This window comes from Natator depressus, chromosome 15, assembly GCF_965152275.1.
Source record: "Natator depressus isolate rNatDep1 chromosome 15, rNatDep2.hap1, whole genome shotgun sequence".
Lineage (NCBI taxonomy): Eukaryota > Metazoa > Chordata > Testudines > Cheloniidae > Natator > Natator depressus.
Genome location: NC_134248.1, coordinates 32,258,506 through 32,278,727, shown reverse-complemented (window position 1 = coordinate 32,278,727; position 20,222 = coordinate 32,258,506). Strand labels below are relative to the sequence as shown.

At 43.0% G+C, this 20,222-nt stretch overlaps 1 protein-coding gene across 2 annotated transcripts in view; it reads left to right on the top strand.

Moving 5' to 3' along the window:
• The window catches only part of TTC28 (tetratricopeptide repeat domain 28), a 482,751-nt gene that overhangs the window by 194,540 nt on the left and 267,989 nt on the right, over positions 1-20,222 (top strand). The gene's annotated exons all lie outside the window — the stretch shown is intronic.

Sequence of the window (20,222 nt, the reverse complement as noted above, 5' to 3'; positions counted from 1 at the left end):
GGACTCATAAACTTTCTGCTAGCCTTCCCTCTAACCTCTCCGTTTTTACTTTATATTAATTAAATTGCTTCTGATATAGAACCTTTCTCAGCTCAGTAGTAATTATTATCTTAGTTATTTTCAAATGGGAGCTACAAATACCCTGGATTGAAAGGCTAGTTGATTTTATGGCTGCTTCTGTAAGCATCTCCATATCCTCTGTTAAAATACTGTTCTGTAACTTCTCACAGCAAACCCTGCACAATGGATTTGGAACAATCTCTAGATTGCTTGGTAAAATGGGTGCAACCAAACAACATGCATTTTAATACAGTAAAATGGAATGCTATACATCTGGGAACAAAGATGTAGGCCATACTTACTGGATGGGGGAGTCTATCCTAAGAAGCAGTGTCTCTGAAAAAGATTTGGGGGTTGTGGTGGATAATCTATTGAACATAAGCTCCCAGTGTGACGCTGTGGCCAAAAGAGCTAATGTGATCACAGGTGCATAAATGGGGGAATCTCAAATAGGAGTAGAGAAGTTATTTTACATTTTTGTTTGGCACTGGTATGACCACTACTGGAATACTGTGTTCAGTTCTGATGCCCACAATTCAAGAAGGATGTTGATAAATTGCAGAGGATTCTGGGAAGAGCCACAAAAGTGATGAAAAGAGCTCAGTCTATTAAGTTTAACAAAGAGAAGGTTTAGGGGTGATTTAATTGCAGTTTGTAAATGCCTATACAGGGAAACACATTTAATAATGGGCTCTTCAGTGTAGCAGAGAAAGATCTAGCAATCTAATGGCTGAAGTTGAAGCTAGAGAAATTCAGACGGGAAATAAGGCTTTCATTTTTGACAGTGAGTGTAATGGAACAATCTACCAAGAGTCACGGTGGATTCTCTATCAGTGAGAATATTTAAATCAAGATTGGATGTTTTTCTAAAAGATATTTTGGAGGAATTATTTTGGGGCAGTCCTGTGGCCTGTGCTGTACAGGAAGTTCAGACTAGATGATGACAGTGGTCTCTTGTGGTCTTAGAATATATGAATCACCAAGGAATATTCCTATACCTCAGTGAGCACAAAGAATTGTTATGCCTGTTCCTCCTAATGTGGAATTACACCTATTCAGACATGAATAAGTCTTCACTGAAGTGAAAACATTAACAGTATTACTGGAGAAGAAAAAGTGGAAAAATGTCTGGTTCATAAAGGATCCTGCTGGATGAGTTGTTCATCTTGACTCAGACCAGTCCCTCCTGGGGACTGTTAAAATCTGGCCCTGTCCTGTTGTCTGGCACACATCTATGTGATTGGATCCAGTTACATGTGTCTAAATCCTCCATGTCTGGGTAATGGCTAATAACTGTTCTAGCCTTGGGCCTTGTAGTCTGGTTATCTAGAATCATAGAATTGTAGGACTGGAAGGGACCTTGAGAGGTCTTCTAATCCACCCTGCACTCAAGGCAGAACTAAGTGTTATCTAACTATCCCTGACAGGTTTTTGTCTAGCGATGGAGATTCTACAGCCTCCCTAGGCAATTTATTCCAGTGCTTAACTACCCTGACAGGAAGTTTTTTCTAATGTCCAACCTAAACTGCCCTGACTGCAATTTAAGCCCGTTGCTTCTTGTCCTATCCTCAGAGGTTAATGAGAACAATTTTTCTCCCTCCTCCTTATAACAACCTTTTATGTACTTGAAAACTGTCATCATGTCCCCTCTCGGTCTTCTCTTCTCCAGACTAAACAAACCCATTTTTTTCAGTCTTCCCTCACAGGTCATGTTTTCTAGACCTTTTAATCATTTTTTTCCCCTGTTCTCTTGACTTTCTCCAGTTTGTCCACATCTTTCCTGAAATGTGTCACCCAGAACTGGACTATACTCCAGATGAGGCCAAATCAGTGTGGAGTACAGCAGAAGAATTACTTCTTGTGTCTTGCTTACAACACTCCTGCTAATACATCCCAGAGTGATGTTTGCTCTTTTTACAACAGTGTTACACTGTTGACTCATATTGAGCTTGTAATCCACTATGACCCCCAGGTCTCTTTCTGCAGTGCTCCTTTGGCCAGAGCCCTCCCAAGCCACCTTGTTGTTTAGAAACATTCATCCCCCCAGACTCGACCTACCTGTGGGGGCTCTGGTTTCCTAGTTATACCCTTCAGAGACCACATGGCAATAAGACAACGAACAGAGGCTTAGCAAACAAATTTCTACCCTTTAAACAGCCCCAGAGTTACAGATCATAGGAAAACAACAAACTCCTGAATGCTCTCCCCTTAGCCTGACTTCATCACCTCTGTGAGTCCTGGGTTTGGTCAGAATCATTAGCCTGGGCAGTGCCTCTTTCCCTTCTTGCTTCTGGCTGTAGAATGCTCTCCTTTCTTGGAAAAGTGGTCTCCTTTTAAAACTGTTTCACTTTTCTTGCCCATGCACTTCTGCTGGGGAATTTCCAGGGTCTCTTACCCTTTCTTTTCTGCCCTGTCCCCCAGACCTCTTTCCTTTCAACGTCCCCTCTCTTTTCACTTTTATTTTAGCTTATCTTTTCCTAACTAAACCCCCCTAAAACACCCCCCCCCCAAACTGGCTCTAACCTGCTAATTGCTGCCATCACACACTTCTTACTGGGTGTATGTTCTACCCTGTCTTGTCTATTTAGGCTGTAAGTTTTTGGGGCACGGATTGTCTGATACTCTGTACAGTGTCCAGCACAATGGGTCTCATTCTTGGTTTGTCCTTAGGCTCCACCATAATTAACAATTGAAGGGAGCACAGTATGAGCACATTCTTTAACTCCTGATGAATCTGCAGATGAGCACCTGATAGACTGAGACTCGCACTGTTTCTCTCTTGTTAAGAGTAGAGCAGGACCTTTTATGCTGAGACTGAGAAGAGCCATTAATTAGGGGGTATATCCTCTGAAGATAAAGCAGCTCTGTATAGTATGTGGATATTTACACCCTCTCCAAGAGAGGAGATGATAAATTACTTACTTGGTGAAATAGGGTCTAACCCTGCAATCCTTACTTACATGACTATACATAGTCCTGCTGTGAGTGAAGGGGACTGGACTAGATGACCTCTTGAGGTCCCTTCCAGTCCTACAAGTCTCTGATTCTGTGATTCTATGACTAGTGCCGTTGAAATCAACTACTTGGATTAGCAAGTTCTTGCAGCATTATCCCTATGCTACGGACACACCTAATTACATGCTAGCCATATTAAGTTGGACTTCATTTTTATACAAGTGTCAGATTTATTTCAGTGATAACTTGTTCTCTTTCTTGAAGATGTATTATGTGTTTCACATGTCTGATAGAAGTCTGATCACTGTAGTGTCTGTGTGCAGGCTTTGTTGCCGACTGGAAAAAAGCTGTTTCTTAATAGTGGACAGTAGCAGCCATTATTTCCTGTACGGGAGCCCAAGTACCTGATTCAAAGTCCCCTGAAGTAAATGGAAATACTCCTATTGTCTTCAGTGGGCATTGAGTCAGGCCCTGAATCATGATGGTGATATGGTTTATACACCAAAGCTACTGTGGAAATGGATGGAAAATGATTTAGGTCTTTCCTTGACTGCGTGGAATCATAGAATCATAGAATATCAGGGTTGGAAGGGACCTCAGGAGGTGATCTAGTCCAACCCCCTGCTCAAAGCAATCCCAATTAAATCATCCCAGCCAGGGCTTTGTCAAGCCTGACCTTAAAAACTTCTAAGGAAGGAGATTCTACCACCTCCCTAGGTAACGCATTCCAGTGTTTAACCACCCTCCTAGTGAAAAAGTTTTTCCTAATATCCAACCTAAACCTCACCCACTGCAACTTGAGACCATTACTCCTTGTCCTGTCATCTTCTACCACTGCGAATAGTCTAGAACCATCCTCTTTGAAACCACCTCTCAGGTAGTTGAAAGCAGCTATCAAATCCCCCCTCATTCTTCTCTTCTGCAGACTAAACAATCCCAGTTCCCTCAGCCTCTCCTCATAAGTCATGTGTTCCAGACCCCTAATCATTTTTGTTGCCCTTCGCTGGACTCTCTCCAATTTATCCACATCTTTCTTGTAGTGTGGGGTCCAAAACTGGTCACAGTACTCCGGATGAGGCCTCACCAATGTCGAATAGAGGGGAACAATCACGTCCCTCGATCTGCTGGCTATGCCCCTACATATACATCCCAAAATGCCATTGGCCGTCTTGGCAACAAGGACACACTGTTGACTCATATCCAGCTTCTCGTCCACTGTCACCCTTAGGTCCTTTTCCGCAGAACTGCTGCCTAGCCATTCGGTCCCTAGTCTGTAGCGGTGCATTGGATTCTTCTGTCCTAAGTGCAGGACCCTGCACTTGTCCTTGTTGAACCTCATCAGATTTCTTTTGGCCCAATCCTCCAATTTGTCTAGGTCCCTCTGTATCCTATCCCTACCTGCCACCGTATCTACCACTCCTCCTAGTTTAGTATTATCCGCAAATTTGCTGAGAGTGCAATCCACACCATCCTCCAGATCATTTATGAAGATATTGAACAAAACCAGCCCCAGGACCGACCCTTGGAGCACTCCACTTGATACCGGCTGCCAACTAGACATGGAGCCATTGATCACTATCCATTGAGCCCGACAATCTAGCCAACTTTCTACCCACCTTATAGTGCATTCATCCAGCCCATACTTCTTTAACTTGCTGACAAGAATACTGTGGGAGACCGTGTCAAAAGCTTTGCTAAAGTCAAGAAACAATACATCCACCGCTTTCCCTTCATCCACAGAACCAGTAATCTCATCATAGAAGGCGATTTGATTAGTCAGGCATGACCTTCCTTTGGTGAATCCATGCTGACTGTTCCTGATCACTTTTCTCTCGTGTAAGTGCTTCAGGATAGATTCCTTAAGGACCTGCTCCATGATTTTTCCGGGGACTGAGGTGAGGCTGACTGGTCTGTAGTTCCCAGGATCCTCCTTCTTCCCTTTTTTAAAGATTGGCACTACATTAGCCTTTTTCCAGTCATCTGGGACTTCCCCCGTTCGCCACGAGTTTTCAAAGATAATGGCCAATGGCTCTGCAATCACAGCCGCCAATTCCTTTAGCACTCTTGGATGCAACGCCTCCGGCCCCATGGACTTGTGCACGTCCAGCTTTTCTAAATAGTCCCTAACCACCTCTTTCTCCACAGAGGGCTGGCCACCTACTCCCCATGCTGTGTTGCCCAGCGCAGCAGTCTGGGAGCTGACCTTGTTCGTGAAGACAGAGGCAAAGAAAGCATTGAGTACATTAGCTTTTTCCACATCCTCTGTCACTAGGTTGCCTCCCTCATTCAGTAAGGGGCCCACACTTTCCTTGGCTTTCTTCTTGTTGCCAACATACCTGAAGAAACCCTTCTTGTTACTCTTAACATCTCTTGCTAGCTGCAGCTCCAGGTGTGATTTGGCCCTCCTGATTTCATTCCTACATGCCCGAGCAATATTTTTATACTCTTCCCTGGTCATCTGTCCAATCTTCCACTTCTTGTAAGCTTCTTTTTTATGTTTAAGATCAGCAAGGATTTCACTGTTAAGCCAAGCTGGTCGCCTGCCATATTTACTATTCTTTCGACACATCGGGATGGTTTGTCCCTGTAACCTCAATAGGGATTCCTTGAAATACAGCCAGCTCTCCTGGACTCCTTTCCCCCTCATGTTATTCCCCCAGGGGATCCTACCTATCAGTTCCTTGAGGGAATCGAAGTCTGCTTTCCTGAAGTCCAGGGTCCGTATTCTGCTGCATACCTTTCTTCCCTGTGTCAGGATCCTGAACTCGACCAATTCATGGTCACTGCCTCCCAGATTCCCATCCACTTTTGCTTCCCCTACTAATTCTTCCCGGTTTGTGAGCAGCAGGTCAAGAAAAGCTCCCCCCAGTTGGCTCCTCCAGCACTTGCACCAGAAAATTGTCCCTGGTGCAAGTGTTGGAGGAACCAACTAGAGGGGGAGCAAAGGTTAAGGCCTGTCTATATGACCTTTACAGTCTGTACTTTGACTCTTATTAAACTCTGTGGGGATTTTCAGGAAGCAGTTAAGGGGGATTCCCTAACATGTAGTTTTCTGCCATGTTAGATCGCTATTCCTACAGAGGGCAGCTCGCTTGCTTACCAGATCAGCGGTTGGCCAGTGTGGTCAGATGTTGGCTGCTTTTGTGTGTTCTCTCTGTGTGCTATCCCAGCTCTGCACAGCTAGTTGGCACAGCAGACCTTGATCAAACTGCCCAATAACCACAGACCTGTTGGTAGCGAAGGAACTTGGTCAGATTTATTGTCAGTCAAGCACGGTCCTAATGCCCTGGGCTGCTCAATGGTTACAGGTACACTGACACATGTATGCCATTGCAATGGACTAGCTCAGTTAGTGGCAGGACTTTCCATTATCCCGTAGGCCCTCCAGACACGCTCCCTTTGAGGCTTCATTTTATACATCAGTACAAACAATTTGCATATTGCCCCTCTGACATGGTTAGTTACTGCCCCCTGGTTTGTTGCCACCCATTACCTTGTACATGCTGGTTCGATCAAAACATCTCTATCCATCACACTGTCCTCCTGACCTTATGTTTAGGAGGGGATCAGCGGGTTCTTGTTCTCTTTGGGGTGTGTTTGTACCATACTTGGTATCAAGGTGTTCTGGTATCACCCTTCTGGTTTGTATGAGTGTCCTATGCCTAGTACCTCTTAGGAATGTGTGTGTTTTTGCAATATCAGCCCTATTCTTGCCAGGTTCTGTAGCCTGCTCACAGCCTGTCTCTTGCTAACTTTGCTTTATATTAGCAAGGCTTGACCACTACTTTAGTGCAGGCCTCAGGCCTCACACTGGTCTTCTGATACAAGGGCTTATATCTCAGGCTCTCTTCCTACTACAGTTGGTTTCAACCACAGGTGTTAAGGCCTGGGTCAGAAAGTTCTAGAGTGACTTTTTTGAGAATCTGTATTTTCATTCCCTTTGGCATTATCAAACACTTTGTTTTGTCCCTTCATTGAAGCAAACATGTCTTGAGATTCTAAAATAAAATTGTAGACAAACTACAGCATTTTGAGTTCTAAGCAATTCAACTGCTTAGGTGAGGGCGGGTAAGTCAATGCACTTGATTTGTTATAGCTACTTAATTCTACTTGCTAAGCATTTTTAGGCACTTAATTGCATAGCAGCTTAGGGATGCGTTCCATAAGATGCTGAAGACACAGCTTTGCTGAAGTCTGACACGCTTTCCTCCTTGGTTACATAGGCACTCTGAGATAATTATGTGGGAAGGAGCTCCAGTGGCCTAATTACTGTCTTGTGCAGGCTTTTCCCCTTATAATTCCTCTGTCCACAAAGCTTGAGAAGTTCTGTTGCTTTGGAGTGTGTGTGTGTATGTGCGCGCGCGCGCAAGAGTTCTACATGGGTTCAGACAGGAGTGAAGTAGGACTTATATTTTAGTGAGTAAGGAGCTGTATAAGGAAATCTCTTGCAATTTACATAGGCACAAGATATACTGTGCAGTGAAAGAGAGACAGTTAATATTCCCAAAGCCACAGTCATTCCTAGACTTCCATTCCAAATAACACCTCATATCAATGCTGTGATCTGTTCATTTGGGTCTTTTGTCATTTTAGCTTAGGAGACTGGTTTTCGATGGCTTTTCCTGTGCTAGAAATTGGATCAGGAGCCAAATGTCTGCTGTAATGGAGCTTGGCCATGAGGCTTTGACGGCACTGTTGAAAAGGCATCTGTTCATTGCTCAAGCCTGCGTGTGCTAAAGCACCAGCCCCTCATGCTATTTAGCATCTGTGCATGTGCCAAATGAGTCTAAGCGATGCCAGGCCTCGTACCGTCACCGGAGTTCGCGTTTGGAACGAACACAAAGTGAACCAATTTTGTCTTTGATCTGTGCACACGGTGGATGGCATTGCAACCTGGTTGGGTTACACCCCTATAAACAGGGATATTGTTCATACCTAATGAATCAGGACTGCCTCTAAGCAATGTTCTTTAAGATGAATTTGGATGGTCCAGTTAGCTTCCACAGGTTTCTCAAGTCCTGTTGTAATGCAGCCTGTCCTGGTGGCAGCCAGAACCATGGTGCATCTTTTGCATTCTTCCTTGTTAAGATGCTCTCCTAGTGTGCGCATGATCAAACAGAAGCGAAGGTGGTTGTCACAGAAAGCAGGGAGGGGCTGTTGCTGTAGCAGTCATTAGCTAAAGTAGGATACTAGTAGCTGTTTCTTAAACCAACTTTCTTTCTTTAAAAAGATCAGCCCAAGTTTAAGCTAGCACTGCCCTCCAAACAGATGGGCAAGTGTGATCTAAGGAACCAAGATATCTGTTTCTTGAGCAAAATTCCAGAGAGGGGGGTCTCCAAGCAACAACCCATTATGAGATGCCTGAGCCAGGGGTAAGGTAGTAGAGGTTGGTTTAATTCTCAATTTCAGGGTAGGGTAGGGGAGGTGTCTGTAACTGTGCAGGATTGCCAACTAAGCAGAACTCCTTTTGATAGTTTCCCAGTTTGGTGTGCTCTGCTCTGTGTAATTGTCTCATCTAAACCGCTTACATGAGAAAATTTCAGGTTTCAGAGTAGCAGCCGTGTTAGTCTGTATTCGCAAAAAGAAAAGGAGTACTTGTGGCACTTAGAGACTAACACATTTATTTGAGCATAAGCTACAGCTCACTTCATCGGATGCATCCTTTTCTTTATGAGAAAATTTAGCCCTCTAATTATATCCAGGAGTCACCCCAAAACTGACAATCACAAATTAATAAGATAAATGAAGGCCAAGTTATGTGAGCATAATTCCTACTCAAACTACACTGGACCCTCGCTAGAACACACGTCTATATAGCCAGAATTTACATATAACGCAGTCGCGGCCATGGATCCCAAATTTAATTACTTTGATTGGAATTCATTTTAACGCTGTCCCTGCGTTAACGCGGTACCATGCATGGATCCCAAATCCTGCGTTCTAGCGAGCGTCCAGTGTACAAGCATGATTCAAGGTCTGTCTGATCTCTGCCTAATGCTGAGAGACTAAAGAAACTCAATATCTTTAGTTAGAGAAGGTTAAGAGGTTACTTGATCATGGTCTGACAAGTGAGAAGATTTCTGATGATAGACCGCTTTTTAATTTAGCAAACAGAAGTACAACAATATCTAATGATTGGAAGCCGAAGTTAGACAAATTCAGACTAGAAATAAGGCACAAATTTGTAACAGTGAGGTTAATTAACCATTGAAGCAGCTTATCAAGGTAAGCAGAAGATTCTCCATCACTTAGTCTACAGCAAAATTGCATCTTTTCTAAAATATCTGCTCTAACTCAACTAGATCTTGCAGGTTTGATGCAGGAATCACTTGGTGAAATTCCGTGGCCTGGGTTATACAGGAGATCAGACTAAATGCCATAATGGGCCCTTCTGGTCATAAAATAGATGACTCAATGAGCTAGGATTCACTGTAGAATTCTACAGATGTTCTTTCTATGCAAACACTCAGCCGTATAGTCTGACAGACATTACTGCAGTTGGTAATCAGGGAACACACACAACTCTGAACCCGTTGGTTGTCCAGGCTCCAGCAAGTGGAGGAGGTATCCCTTGGAAGCTAATGATAGCAGTTGCATCAAGCTGACACAGGGAGGAGAGCCAGCTGGTATGGTATTGAAAAGGAAACGTGTTACGGAGGACAGCAGTGTGCTCCACTAGCCCAGTGACTGATAAATAATTTTTATAGGAGGAGAATCTTGTAAATGGTGCTTAAGTAAAGGAGGAAGCTGATAGGCCTGCCTGTCTGTGGTAAGCAGCCCAAGGCTGCTCCCATTAGTGGACTCCTCAGGAATTCCGCCTAGGTTTTCTCCAGTTTTTTTATGGGCAGAAAAGAAGAGGGTGGGTAGCCTTGTATGACCTGGCATTATGCAGTAAGTCCCTCCCTTCCAGAAACACACACAAGAAGATGGGACCCAAATACATTCTCAAGCATTGTGTTTCCTATGGTGCTCTTACGAGTGTGATGCTGGGCCAGCTAACCAACCTGGCGAGGCCTGGGGAACAGCTACTTAATTGATTTTAGAATTGTTTGTTGTTTCACTCACACCAGTTAGAAAGTTTAATCTCCTTCATGGCTCAAAGTGAATACCTGAATCTGTGCTGCTTCTTTGTGTGCTTGCTCATGTCGATTCCATTGTAGGATATGTGCGCGCCCACATATGCGGTCGTCGGAGACTTTTGCCTTAGCAGTATCCGTAAGGCCAGCTGTGGTGCCCTCTGGAGTGCTACACTCATGCCACGGTATATCAGGTTCCACCGGCCCTACGCCCTCTCAGTTCCTTCTTACCGCCAGTGGTGGTCACAAGTGCTTTACAATTGGTCAGCAGTTTTGTCTCCTATCTCAGCCTTACTTGTGGCACCTTAGAGACTAACCAGTTTATTTGAGCATGAGCTTTCGTGAGCTACAGCTCACTTCATCGGATGCAGTGAGCTGTAGCTCACGAAAGCTCATGCTCAAATAAACTGGTTAGTCTCTAAGGTGCCACAAGTACTCCTTTTCTTTTTTCTTTTTACGAATACAAACTAACACGGCTGTTACTCTGAAACCTATCTCAGCCTTGTCCTTTCAGGCAGGGCAGCGCCAGGTCTCCAGCCCTTTATCGGGAGGTGCTCAGCCTCTGGGTCTTTTGTGTGTGGCATGCCATTCATCTGGTAGCCCCCCACCTGCCTGGAACCAAGAATGTCTTGGCAGATCGCTTCAGCAGGACCTTCTTGTCTCACCACGAATGGCCGCTCCATCCGGTTTCACTAGTAATTCTGAAAAATTAAAGAAAACAAAACAAAACAGTTTTGGGTTGAACTGAAAATGAAGATTTTAGAAATATTTGAGAAATTGAAAAGTAAAAGAAAATTTTGTATCAGATCAAACAAAGCATTTTATTCCACCTAAAATGAAACATTAAGTTTGGATTTCAAGCATTTTGAATGTTTTTCAGTTTTTAAAAATAAAATTTAATTTTGAAACAAAGTAATTTTGAATTGGAAAATCTAAACACTTCATTTAAAAAATGTTGAAACAAAGTGTTTTGATTTTTTTTTTCCAGAATTTTTAGGGTTTTTCTTTTTAACCCAGAAAATTCATTGAAGCTGATCAGATCGTGAATCATCATGATCAGAGATAAGGACAACAAAAGAGAAGCACTTGAGAAGACTTGAAGCCATTTAAATGAGATGTTTGAGGGCAGTCAGAGGGGCGATGTTGCTGGACCACATCTGGAACGATGTCATCAGGAGTGAGACCAAGATTTGTGGTATTGGAGAAGAGTTGCAAGAGAGGAGGCTGTAATTTGTATGGGCACATACAAAGGATGGATGAAGAGAATCCTGATAAGGAGGCATTTGAGACTAGCATTTGTGGGCAGAGAACAGGAGGATGACCAAGAGGTGGATAGACTGTGTATGGGAAGACAGAGTGGATACAGACCGAGTGTTAGGGGGCTTATTCCTTCACCCACTTACTTCCCTGGTCCTTCTCGCATGAACAGAGAGCAACAATACCTGAAGTCCAAAGGTGCAAACAATTAGATGTTTATTGGGGTGAACTTCCAGCAAGCATGATTCCAGTTTCCTTCCTTAGTGTCCCCCTTCCCAGCTCTGACACCACAGAGGCTTACACCTGTGTCCCTGTTCCCATTCCTGCCCTTAGCCAAACATGATTCCAATTTCCCCACCCCATTCCCTGTTCCCATTTTCTCCTTTAGCAAAACATGATTCCAATTTCCCCACCCCCATTCCCTGTTCCCATTTCCCCCACCCACACACCCACCCACTTCCTGATTGACTGCAGACTATATAGTAAAACTTGAGTTCTGCTTAGCTATACCTTAACCAATCATTTTCCTGAAATTTAACTAACCAATCCTAACATATTGTAACATGATTGTGTAACCAATTATATCCCACCACCTTAATTAGTTTACACCCAGCAAAATTAATTATACAGCAGACAGAAACAATCACAGAACCAGACAGAGATTATACAGACAAACAATGGTAAAGTGGGAACTATAATGACAAAACAATACAGAAGTGAGGACTTCACATCCCAGCTATTGATAAGTGAGTTCTTGCCAGACAGGATGCTATTAAACTAAGTTTCCTTTTACATTTTCTAGACACTTCCCTTTCTCTGGAGGCAATAGGCATTATCAGGACAGGATTGTATTCGTAATAGCCCAATAGCACCTTCTTTCAATGTGACTAGTTTGGAATGTGAGGATGTGACCAGTCGCTTCCCAGCTTATGGCTGCCTCTGCTGCCTTGCCAAAGATCTTAGCCTAAGCACAGGGCCTCAGACTGTCACAGTAAGAGAAGGACCTTACACTGGCAGACAGTGATTTTGATTCTTTCTTTTATACCTCTAACTAGCCAAGTGATAAGAATACACCTAAATTCTTAGAGTATAGGCCTTTACAGACAGGCCTGCATATCTATATCCTAACACCGAGCATTGGACTGGCAAGTCTAGAAAAGATTGATCCAGCAACCTGATCCCAACTGGCTGGGAAGAGTGAAGCTGACACATTTAGAAAATGTTTTAGTGTTGCCGCATCTTGATTTTTCACCAGGTTTTCGTCAAAAAATGTCACCCAGCTCTACGAGGGAGGCCCCAAGTATATTTTTTCCTATCCATAGTGGTGATGCTCCTTATCGCTTTGTTGGAGCTGGAATATACCTAAGGCCATCTGCATCAGCGACATAACTAACTAATGCACGTTTTGCCTGAGAGAACAGCCGCATCCCAGCCCTCCCTCAGCGGAATCTTCGGGGGTGTAGGCGTAGCAAATGTCACATAGCAACAACGTTAGCTGCTCTTTCTGCAATGAGTGACCCTGTCCAAATAAACATATCTGAGATCTGCATGTTCCTGTGGGCCCAAAATGAGCTACATGATGATACTTATTCCAGTAGTAAAATGGTATTCTCATCTGAAAGCAGAGGATTTTCTGATGTATGCTAATTGAGCCAGTGTGGATTCCCAGAGTGGAACTGCCTGAACCATTGTGACAACCTGAGCACTCAGGCTGGGGAAAAAACACAAGTTTTTTTCATTTAAACTTCATTTTTTTCATTTAAACTTCTTGTCCCCCTGAATATCCTGAGTGTGCTGCAGAGGTTTTTGTCACAGAGACTTTTGGGCTACAAGGAGCCCTGCTCGCTGGTGTTCTGCGTTGTGCCTTGCTCTGGAGTGATAATCTGTGAGGCTTTCAGGGGCCAGACCTGCTTTGCGAGGGCTGGAATTCTAACAATGGGAGTTGAGTTCCATTTATTTTGAGACCATCATTTAGAAATCCAAAATGGAAGGAGCCAGACTGCTGCAGCTGGAGCAGTTGTTGAGTCCTCCTATGATCAGACCTATAATTTCTAGGCAGCAGTTTCATTGCAATCTTTGCTGCCATGGAGACGCATCACTAGTGGCCATTAAACTAGCACTGAGGCTGCTGCTGTGATTCTATCCTTTTGTGTCTGTCAGCATTTTCTGTTTTCTCTCCTGGTTTGATGGACTCCATGTCTTCTGTGCTCAGAGTACAGTTTTTGGTGTGTTCTTTCAGGCAGTGACCTGTTGAGCATGGTGCTTTGTGCCCAAAAGAAGGCCCCCTCTCTCTCCTGCATTAAGGGGGTACCTTTTAATTTCTGAAATGCAGCACTCTGAGGTGTCTAGTACCATCTCGTTGTCAATAGGGCAGCTCCACACCATCATATGATGTGTGAGGAAGCGTGAATTCCAGGAAGAACCTGTGCGTGCTCTGTACAAGAGGAAAATGGGTTATGTAGACAGTGGATCCAGATGGGACATGGTTGTTGGAGTGGAGTACAGTCATTTCTGATATTCATGAGACCCATTGTAATCCCACTGCATAAAATGATCTGTGTGGAAACTTTGCAAAGCCAAGGAAATTTGAGGGTTTACAATAAAAGTACTTCCTCAGCCAACTCAGCTAATCTGCAAATCTAATCCAAGCGCCTCTTGGAAAGGATGAAAACTGGTTTGAGCACTTTGGTTATGTGGATTTAAGGTGCATTCTGGGGGGTTAGAATGATTTGAGTGAGAGTTGTGAATTCCTCCAGTGTAGATAAGAAGAGGGAGAACTCATGCTATGCAATGTTGAATGCAGACCAATTCTCCAATCCTGTTCTCCAAAGTTTTTGCAACCCCTCCCAGCTTGTGTCATCTGAAAGTTTTATAAACATACTCTCCACTCCATTATCAAAATCATTAATGGAAATATTGAACAGTATGAAACCCAGGACTGACCCCACTAAATACACTCTCCCAGTTTGACACCAGACCATTGATAACTACTCTTTGAATATGTCCTTTCAACTCATTGTGTGCCCACCTTACAGTAATTTCATCTAGACCACATTTTCCCTAGTTTGTTTATGAGAATGTCATGTGGGACTGTGTCAAAAGCATAGCTAAAATCAAGAAGCAGAAACTCTCATGCTTCTCCCCCATCCACTAGGCCAATACAGCAATATTCTTTGCTCATACTAATCAGCCTGCGAAGGCTCAAATATGGAATGCAGTGTGTGATAAAGACCCAAAATGGAGGGGGGAGAAAACAAAATTATTCATGCCGAAGGCTTAAATGCTACAGGATCCCTTCCTTTATTTTAAATAATTCCTTTTACAATCTGTTTCATGATTCATTATTGCAGTTGTATTTCATGCTCCCATTGTCCCTAAACCTCCAAATGTGAGAAGCTGGGACTGGACAACAGGGGATGGATCACTTGAAATTGCCTTGTTGTGCTCTTTCCCTGTGAAGCATCTGGCACTGCCCACTGTCAGAGAAAGGATACTGGGCTGGACGGACCATTGGTCTGACACGTTATGGCTGTTCTTAATTTTCAACAGGATGATCTTTAGAATGGATGTGTTGCTGGTCTTCTGGCCCAGCCTGTCATTGGTTAATTAAAATAATGGCATACATTTGTATAATTTTCAAAAATAAATTAAAAAAAAGGAAATAGGAGGAGGTTTTAAAACACACAGATTTGAAATAGGCAGAGGGTAAGTTAATTTTAAAAATGAAAATAGGTAGAGGCTTATTTTAATTTAATAAAAGGCAGAGGTTAAACGATAATAGATGAGAGTTATGTAAACCAACAGAATGCAGGTAAGCTTTTTAAAGTTAATTATCCTGCCAGCTTTTTAAACTTTTACTGAATTGCACTCACCAAGATTTATGCATAGGAGCCTATAAAGCTGAGTCATTTAACTTGTTCTTTTCCTATTTTAGCCTCTGATCCTACCTCATTTTCATTCACATTCACGATGTTAGATGTCCAATCACCACCAATCTTCTTGGTGAAAACCGAAACAAAGAAGTCATTAAGCACCTCCGCCATTTCCACATTTTCTGTTATTATTTCCCCCCCTCATTGAGTAATGGTCCTACACTGTCCTTGGTCTTCCTCTTGCTTCTAGTGTATTTGTAGAATGGTTTCCTTTATGTCTCTAGCTAGTTTGATCTTGTTTTGTGCCTTGGCCTTTCCAATTTTGCCCCTTCATATTTATGTTGTTTGTTTATATGCATCCTTTGTAATTTGTCCACTTTATTGTGCTGTTCTCCTTCCTACCATTCCTTAGAATCATGAACTCTATCATTTCATGATCACTTTCACCCAAGCTGCCTTCCACTTTCAAATTCTCAACCAGTTCCTCCCTATTTGTCAAAATCAAACATAGAACAGCACTCCCCGAGTAGCTTTCTCCACCTTCTGAAATAAAAAATTGTCTCCAATACATTGCAAGAACTTCTTGGATAATCAGTGCCCTGCTATGGTATTTTCCTTACAGATGTCTGAGTAGTTGAAGTCCCCCATCACCACCAAGTCCTGTGCTTTTGATGATTTTGTTAATTGTTTAAAAAAAGCCTTATTCACCTCTTCTTCCTGGTCTGTCTCCTATTTCCATCTCAATCTCAGTCCTAGTGTAAAAAGAAAAGGAGTACTTGTGGCACCTTAGAGACTAACCAATTTATTTGAGCATAAGCTTTCGTGAGCTAGCTCACGAAAGCTTATGCTCAAATAAATTGGTTAGTCTCTAAGGTGCCACAAGTACTCCTTTTCTTTTTGCAAATACAGACTAACACGGCTGTTACTCTGAAACCAGTCCTAGTGTATACATTTTTCCCTTTTCCCCCTGCCTGTCCTTCCTGAGCAAGCTGTACCCTTCGATACCAATATTCCAGTCATGCGTATTATCCCACCAAGTCTCTGTGATGCCAACTATGTCATAGTTGTGTTTAAAAGAAAAAAGAAAAGGAGTACTTGTGGCACCTTAGAGACTAACCAGTTTATTTGAGCATGAGCTTTCGTGAGCTACAGCTCACTTCATCGGATGCATAGCATATCGTGGAAACTGCAGAAGACATTATATACACACAGAGACCATGAAACAAAACTTCCTCCCACCCCACTCTCCTGCTGGTAACAGCTTATCTAAAGTGATCATCAAGTAGGACCATTTCCAGCACAAATCCAGGTTTTCTCACCCTTCCCCCCCCCCCCCACACACACACACATACAAACTCACTCTCCTGCTGGTAATAGCATTTACTAGCATTTTGAGTTTTTCCTGCTTATTCCCCATACTTCTTGCATTAGTATACAGACATCTAAAATACTGATTTGATCCCCTCCCCACCAAGTTCTGTCTTGCCTCTCCTTTTTCCCTGCTATAACAGCCCATGCTCCCCCCCAAATTCCACATGTTTTTGACTTACCTGTGGGCTTTGGTCACCTGCCCCCTTCGAACCTAGTTTAAAGCTCTCCTCACTAGGTTAGCCCCTCCGTATCCAAATGTGCTCTTCCCTGTCTTCGGCGGCCTTCGTGGCGCACATCCCTATCCAGGACATCTGTAGAGCTGTAATGTGGTCCTCTGTCCACACGTTCACGGCTCATTATGCCATCACTCAGGAGACCAGAGATGACACTGGGTTCGGCAGAGCTGTGTTGCAATCTACACGTCTGTGAACTCCTACCCACCTACAGGGGTACTGCTTTGGAGTCACCTAATATGGAATGGACATAAGCAAGCACTGGAAGAAGAAAAGACAGTTACCTTTTCCGTAACTGGTGTTCTTTGAGATGTGTTCCTCATGTCCATTCCACAACCCGCCCTCCTTCCCCACTGTTAGGAGTTTCCAGCAAGAAGGAACTGAGGGTGGAGGGAAGCCAGCGGCACTCCAGAGGGCGCCAGAGCCACTCTACGGATACTGCTGAGGGGAAAACTTCTGGCACCGGTGCATGTGGCAAGCACACACACCTAATGTGGAATAGACATGAGCAACACATCTTGAAGAATACCAGTTACGGAAAAGGTAACTGTCTTTTCTTTAGAGCAGGGTCTGTCTTCCTGTGTTTATGTGCCATACCTAGCACAATGTGGCCCTGATCCTGATTGGGGCCTTCAAGTGCTACTCTTATGCAAAAAATGCATAATAATACTAATAGCATCTCCATCTCCAGTTTTGGAGGATTGCCAAGCACTTTAGCAGTATATGCAGGGGTCATGCCATTCACCATTGAAATGCAGCCACCACAGGATGGAACATGGTAGCTATTAAACAGCTCACAACAACACTGCACAAGAAGTTAGATAAGGACATGGAATAGTTTACTAGATCCATTTTGAACTTCAGAATGAATATTACGATGCTGATTGTTACATGAATTGCAGTTGTTCAGGACACGGGGGCTGTCACCCCAGCTTCTGCAAAAACTCCAGCAAACAGCTTTTAGTCAATGTTCTGAATCTAGCCTTTACACTGTGTCCTGTTGACAAGATTAAGGTTGATCACTTTATTGTTTTAGTTTGTATTGTGTTGCATTTGTTTGCCATTCTGCTTCTGGCATTGCTGGTGTTTGAGACAATTCTATCTTTGTTTCAGTGTCATGGTCTAGTGCTTGGCAGCTGGTGACAGCAGTATGCATGAAGCTTGTGAAATGCCTGAGAATTTACATGCGTTTGTGGGGAAGAACTAAAGCCAAAGCCTCTCCTTTTTGAGGATTATGATCACATCATTACTGGAGGGAGTTCAGAGAAGAGTAAAAAGGTGATTAAGGGGCTGGAGGGATTGATTTATGAGGAAAGATCAAAAGAGCTAAATTGTGTCACTTGGATAAGTGACAACTAAGGGAACATAAAGAAAAGGAGTACTTGTGGCACCTTAGAGACTAACCAATTTATTTGAGCATAAGCTTTCGTGAGCTACAGCTCACTTCATCGGATGCAGCTGTAGCTTACGAAAGCTTATGCTCAAATAAATTGGTTAGTCTCTAAGGCGCCACAAGTACTCCTTTTCTTTTTGCGAATACAGACTAACACGGCTGCTACTCTGAAACCTAAGGGAACATAAAAGTTCACAATTATTGGAAGTTTGTAAACAGTGAAAGGGGTGAGAGATTATTCAGGATTTGACAAGGAGGGAATGGGATTATGTTAATGAGGGGGAAATGGGTGCTAAATAGCAGGAAAATCTTCTTGATTCAGATGTGTTTCACTGTGGAATTTCCTCTTGGTTCAAGACTTGTCACTTACAACATCACTTTTAAATTTATTTATTTTTAAAAGTTCCAAATGTAAATATTCGTACAAATACCAAAATCCATAGAAAAATTACTCCTGTGGTTGTACATATTCAGTATCTCTGGCTTTTAGGGAAATTAGAGAGTGACTTTAAGTTTACAGTTAAATATCAAATGTTTACATTGTATAGTTCTTAGTATAGGTAGAAATGACTAGACAAAACACGGGGTAATACAGTGTGGGAAACCCCTCCCTCCAGGATCAGCTTATTTCTGTCTGTAATGTTCCATCATTCTGGCGGTTTCCCACTAACACTGCTGCACTGGGGGAGTGTCTGACACTGTTTTTCAGGAGACCTGGATTTTTCATAGTTCTTGGACTCTTCCCTAGAAGATATTGAGCTCGAAACCCAGACATGGGGTTTTAGCTTTCTCCCTGTATGATTTTCAGGCATTCTGAATAGTTTATGCTCATGTGCCCAGTCTGCAAGGCCCAGGGCCAGAGTGACTGCATTCTGCATTACGATGAGATCTGCAAAGCATTTGTTCATTTTCATCTCCTTATGGTGGTTATGTATGTATCTCCTGCCTCAGTTCTCATTCTGCTTTGTTTATAGGTCACCCAGATCCCTTTATTGAGCTTCTGGAATGCCCCTCACTTCCCCATGAGGGACTGATGCTCAGAATACAATATTGCTGCTTTTAAAACAATCTTAGTAGGTTCCAATCAGGCAACAAGATGATGGTTTTTAAAGCTGCTCTCTGTTGCTTTCGTATCTGTTGCCAATTTTTGGTTCTGGCTATTTGGGTTCCCTTGAAAGCCCAGTTCTTCTGGGTTGCTTTGATAAAGACCTGCTAGAAAAACTATCTAGGAAATATGCAGATGAATATTTTTTAATGTATGTGCTAGATATAGATCTTCCTCCTGCAGCTGTTAATAAAATAACAAATGAATTTTAAAAGTTCTTGGCTTATACTCTAATGAGGAGCCTTTGCATTATATTAAGGCTGGAATTCCCCCCATTGTGACTGGGGAAGGCAGCTGTTCTGGGCTCCTTTGGGCAGGTACAGTAATTTCCTATACCAATTAGCTGAAATAGAAAGGCACAGCAGCTGGATGAGGATGGAGTTCTAGCAGCAGTTCTGCATTTCTGGCCTGTTGGTTTAAAGCAGACCTTGTATATTACTTTATCATATTTTTGTGAGTATAAACTATCCATACTACCCTCATTTTTCTCTCTAAATGGGACTCTCTAAGTCTGCAACTCAGAAGCAGCTGCCCAGGCTGAGGAGATTACAGCTGCTCTGGACAATTATCTTTCTATGTGCTTTGTAAAAGATTAGAGCTCTGAGGCGTTTAATCAAACAGTGAAATGATTAAATGGATTATCAAACTGTGCACTCACACCCATTTATACATACAGGTCTCTATATATAATACACATCCACAGGATTTTTGAGTTTAGGTACCTAATTTACACCTGAACAAAATGTGCATCTAGATTAGGGAACCACAGATGTGAACAGAGATTAGGTGCATAGTTACCCACACTGTGTGTACAAAGGCCTCTTATTGCACTAAACAATGTGCACACTTGTTTTTGCTGGCACAACTTAGACAACATATTTGAAACTTTAGCCTATGCTA